This window comes from Ixodes scapularis, unplaced genomic scaffold (assembly GCF_016920785.2).
Source record: "Ixodes scapularis isolate PalLabHiFi unplaced genomic scaffold, ASM1692078v2 PGA_scaffold2__306_contigs__length_199485367, whole genome shotgun sequence".
Classification (NCBI taxonomy): Eukaryota; Metazoa; Arthropoda; class Arachnida; order Ixodida; family Ixodidae; genus Ixodes; species Ixodes scapularis.
In genome coordinates this window covers 28,053,483-28,059,482 of record NW_024609857.1, presented here as the reverse complement: position 1 = coordinate 28,059,482, position 6,000 = coordinate 28,053,483, and positions in this window count along the sequence as shown.

Below are 6,000 nucleotides of genomic sequence, written 5' to 3'. Positions count from 1 at the left end.
ACAAGAATCGCGAGTGCCCACTTTAAACCATGCTGGCTTCAGCACTCGCTCTCTCTCCCTCTCCCTTTTCCTGTCTCCCTGAACTGTCGCTAACAACACGCCGCTAAACGGCGGTAATATATCGAACGGTCATTCTCAATTAACCAAACGACAGCGTTCCATCCCACCTGGGACCCGCTTCGCGTTGCACTACCCTTAAATGCGAGAATTACCATTATCATCATCACCACCATCACCGTAAGTGAAGTCGACCACTTGTAATCAGCTTTCGTATATATAGCGCCGGCGAGTTAAGGTTGACCTGGAAGCCTAGCCGGAAAGAACTGAGCTTTTTTATTACCCGTAGCGTGTACTGGCCATGACTGCCATTATGCCGCAACATCACGTCGACGTTGACACGCCAGCCAAACGCGGTTCCTGGTAACCGTGAAAGTGCGAAGATAAGCACGGACATCAGATATCAACCGAACCGCGCCTTGGAAATTGCCGCAGTTCACGGGCTAAAAAAAGAAACTCCGGTCGCGTGAATCAAAACCAAACAACCCTGGAGTGGACATACGCATGCATAAAGAGCAGAAAGGTTTGTCGAGAACGTACGACATGGAACAAGGTTAGGGCTAAAACAAAAAACTCCGGTCGCGTGAATCAAAACCAAACAGCCCTGGAGTGGACACACGCACGCATAAAGTGAAGAAAGGTTTGTCGAGAACGTGCGACATGGAACGAGGTTAGTCGCGCGTGTACAGCCGAATTCGAGGGTCCTTCCGCACAGCAGAGGCTACTAATAGGTTAGCAACGGGCCGATCGTTGGTGCGAAGAGATCGGAGCACGTCCTGCGTTGACTAGGTGCGTGGTACGTGACGCCAGTAAACAACCTTCCGTCGTAGCGTGACACTCCAGGCGATGATATGCTTCTTGATAAAACAATATACGACACTCGTTAAGTATTCATGAGTTACGGCCGCGTGGATTCGCGAGGACGTCGTTTGTGTTTGTAAAAATAAAATGTGGGGTCAGGCTAGGGAGAAACTTAGGGTTCTATGCCAGAAATAAATAGTGACTCTGAAGAATATAGTGCACAGTATAAAACGCGCCACAACCAAGTGCCGCGAATTACGATACCTAAGCCATACATTTATGCGTAATGTGTGTATTATACGCCTGAAAACGGGAAAGGGTGATTTCACATAAGATCGGCCAGAGGATGGCTGGTCGACATTTTTAAATGAACCGATGTTTTTATGTGCTATTGTGTAGTGTCTGGAATGAACAAATTTTAACCTAGTTTTGACCAGAAAAAAAAAAACATGGGACAGGAAACATCGTAAGGCATGATGTGGTGGACAGTTTCACTAACGCGCACTGATGGAGGGGGCAAGTTTGAAAATTAATTACTAAAACGATGAATATAGGAGAATTTTATTACTTTTTTTAGAAACAAACCATGGGTACAGCTTCCTTGTAATATATAGTAATTATATTTATTTATAGTATATTTTGTTTTCTAAAAATTACCAAACATGCCTCTTCGAACGACAAATGGCAAAATTTGGAGGCCTGTATCTCTTGAAATAATTTAATCATTATCATATACTTTTGTGATTGTATTCTACTTATATATGGCTATTATTGAAAAGTATATAAGGTACATGAGTGATACGATAGTCGGGATATATGTAGGCAAACATGGGAGAATGATCAAACAACAAAGAATTCCGATGCAAACAATAAAAAAAAACAAAAAAAAACCTTCGTTTTTTTTTTATTTTGGATACCCTGTTATACTCTATTTCAGCATTCATTTCTATTAAAAACATGCTGCATTATTTGATTGACAAAGAAGACACAACTCCCTAAAGTAGGGTCTTTTTTCAAAGCCTACACTTCGCAGTGCCCCATACGAGAAGTGAGTCTGAGTTCTCAGTGCATGCAGGCACACGGCACATGGCGCATTCTAGGAGTCCCGATGCGCCAGTAAATTCGTTGGAGTGAGACGCGTGACAGAGTCTCACAGGCGTCCATTCTAGATGTCACCTGTCTCTATGCTACGCTATAATTGACCCACTGAGTCGTAGCTTCCACAGTTTGCTGAGTCATACTAAAACGGGCTTATGGGTGTGCACATAGGCAACCAGCAATGCAGTCTGGCACCACAAGTTGCGCCGTCTAGCGGCCGCAAAATAAAACAAATTGGGTAGGTCAGGGCGGCCCGGGTCGCTGGGACTGCGGGCGGTCGCATTTAGAAACCAAGTGTGAACGTGGCATTTCGAATCAGCGTGAGCCTTTTTGGAATCGTTTTTCGTAAACGTAAGTCTTAACTTCACGTCGCTATGACCTCACTGGGTTCCTGTGACATCTCGCCTACTCCTAGAGTTTCCCCCCGAAATAAACGTCGCTATACTGCTGCTTGAAAGACTGCCACAGTCGCGAAGGTGACTCAGGCGTCAAACCTTACAGTTTCCCTTCAAGATCTTGGGAAGCGACACGGCGACAAAGTAGATTATTTCAGTGCGACACATTAAGTAAGTGCATTTCACGTCAATTATTGAAGTAAACAAAAATAGATGTGCAGGTTTGAAAGTGGTCTGATAAATTCGTTTTGTACGCTACTCGGCAAAATAACATGTTTATACAAGTTGTTTTACGAGTCTCTGAGACAGCCACATAGACAAATACGGTAGGAAAAAACGGGCCGATTGTTCCTTCGCTGTGACGTCGAGAATCAGGCGACCAGGTCTTCAAGCGAGATGCCCGTGGGCCTGCTCCGGCAGTCGTGCGTGCATTTGGTTGCGACCGCACGCGCCGTTCAGCACACCCCGTCGCAACGAAAAACCTTCCAAACCTGCGAGTTTTTTAAATAGTAAAATTTCGTTGAACACATTTTTGTTTGTTTTGGTTACCAAATTTAATGCTGAGTCTGGTAACAAATGTGACGGCGTACAGAAAACAGGATAAAAAAGTTTTTTCTTTAGAAAACGCTCATGCGAAGCGTAAATATTTTTCTCACACGTACACTTTGTTGCCTGTCGTCTTTTACACCAGGATTGTGTACAGCATGCAGAGTTTGGTTCAAATTACCCCCCTTTTATTCTAGTGTGTGGGGCCGTCGGGAGAAGAAGAGGACGGTCGAGCGAGGCGCGAGCGGGTGCCACCCGGCGAGCAAGGAGCAAGAGCATGCTGCACGAGGCTGGGGCCACGCAGGAACGATAGAGCCGTTCTGGCTAGTCTGGCTCATGGTGATCCCCGGAGCATTCCACTAGCGAGGTTACGACCACGACCGGCGGAAACGGTGAGCCCTGGCCATTCCGACCTAGGCCGTGACAATCCGGGAGTGGTTCCGCAGCGAGATTCTGACTGTGATAGCCCGGAACAGCTAGCCTACGCAGCGCTGGCGTGGCAAGGACGATCCGCTGGCGTGGACACGAACTCCGACTGCGAGATATATAAACGACGGGCGACAACAAGGGTCAGCGGGTCCGGACTGCTGGCTCTCGAGGACGGGCAACTGGGGAGTATGGTAAACCCATTCGCAGCCTTCTCGTTGTTGGAAAACAACGCGCAAAAAGACGAAGACGACGAGAAAAGAGCACAGGACAAGCGCTGTCTTCGTCTTTTTGCGCGCTGTTTTCCAATTTCAGAAGTCATGAACCAACTCGCTTGCATCGCCACCTTAATACACTTCTCGTTGTGTTGTGTCACTTCCGGGAAGACGAGTGAAACACAGGCCGACCGGGCGGCGATTATTATAGAGCGACCCCACAAATTGTGAGGAGAACTCAAACTGGTGTCGAAATGACAACTCCAGAATATGCTCTAAACACTTCAATCTATCAAGGCTCCCAATGGTTAAAAAAAAAAAACGCCTAAAAGAACCAGTGATTTGGCGCGCACGTGCACACGGGGACTGCTGAAATGGGGGTCGTCGCCGCTCGCCACGGCCTGACGGGCAGGCTGGCCGCCCCATTAACAGAGACACCTCCGCTTGTGGCGCTCAATTCAGCACTCTCGTGGCGCCGCCTGGCCATTGCCGGCTGGATATCATGCACTTGCGCCATCTTGCCCCGAACGACACCTAAAAGCATGATATCGCACAACGTGAAAGATCTCACTCGAAGCTTCGATGGATCATGACACCGCCTTTGTTGCACTTCCTGCGTGATGGCTCATTCGCGAAAGGTACGGTGAGGTGCGCGGAAAGATGAAATTGTTTGTGCGGCTGGGTGCTGATGAGGATCATGCGAGCCCCTTAATTTTATCGCAGCCATGCGAACGTTATAGTTGACGCAATCATAAAATGCTATGCTCACCGGCACCAACTTGGCAACAGGAGACTAAATCCACACGACCCTTTCTATGCCACAGAGAGAGGAGCGCTAACCGTTTGGAGCGCTTCCCCAACTCCGACGTTACCGCGCCGCCTCGAGGCACTATCAGACCGTTGGTGTCTCGCCGTCTGCCTTGAAGCGAAAAGCGAACGCCGAGGAGAGACGAAAGCGAACCCCCCCCCCCCTTCCCCTATACCCCCTCCGCCCTCCACATATGGTTAAGACATTGCGGAGGGCGCTGGCAAGGATGCGCCTGCAAGAACAAGCAACCCCACCCCCCTCCTCCTCCGCCCACCAAAGGACCCAGCTCATTTACACGGCAGAGGAGCAGGCGAGTGACACCCAAACCAACCCTGAATGCCACGCTGTAGTTACGAAGCGAGAGTCTCCTCGCCCACTAAGATGGCCCGAGAGCTCACGTGATCAATCCAGCTCATACCAGCGCTCACCGCGACTCATCATGGCCATGGTCCTCAGACTCACGTCATAACTCAGACTACTGCGTTTTCCGGACTCATATTAACCCTACAACTCACGTCTTGATTCAGGCTCATGCTCGTGAGCCTCGAAAATCACAATCACACTCAAGATACCTCAGAACTCACGCTCATGAGTCCCCAGAACTCACGCTCGCACTCACGCTCATCAGTTTTTCAGAACTCACACTCAAACTCATGAGTTCTCAGGACTCAAACTCGCACTCAAGAGTTTTCAGAACTCACGATCACACCAACGATCATACTCGCACACATAAGTTCGCAGGACTCACGCTCATACTCATGTGTTCTCAGAACTCACGATCAGACTCACGCTCATGAGTTCTCAGGACACACACTCTCACAAACACTCACACGAGTTGTGGGATTCGACTTACCTTACTGCACCACGAGGTCGATACCACTCCGTAGCTGGATGGTGAGGACTGCTATGGCCGGGTCCGTCCGAAGGCTGCCGTGGGCTTCGAGGAGAGGAATCACTCCGAAACACAAATGTACTGAAAAAGGGGGTTTATTCGGCTCCTGTGCCACCACGCTGTGCCCGTCGGCAATACTAATAAATAAAAGGAACGGTAAAGTGTCGGCGCTGTCGTATTAGACAGATTCACCTGGAGGGGGCCCCCGCTGCCGTATTAGGCAGATTCGTGGGACAAAGGGGAAGCACAAAAAGAAAGAGGCCCACGACGAGAGCTTCCCCCAAAACGAGAGTCCCGGCCGTCAGTCAGTCAGTCAGCCAGAGTTTTGAGAGTAAGGAAGTCAAAGGGTCCCGGCCTGCGTTCGCGGGCCGCTTATCTAGCCAGCGGAAAGTGGACGCGCCCGGGGTGGGTAGTGTGGCTTATCCCGCAGATGGGCCGCGTCCACAATCATTTCCGAAGGGTGCGCCGGAGGCACGTTCACCACAAAAGGGCGAGGGTAGGCACGCCTTCTTCGAGGAATGCGGCCTTGCCCCCGTATCCGGGATGACGTCGCCATAACGCTCCCACGGCCTGCGCGTGCTAGGCCTAGATAGGGAGACAGGAAACACGTGGTTCCCACAGAGTTCACATAACTCACGATCACACTCACACTCACACTCACAAATTGTCGAGACTCGCGGCCTCACTCACATCACCTCAAATCTGACAGTGAGCGTGAGGGATCGTGAGTGATCGCACTAATAAGTGAGATGACGAGGTATC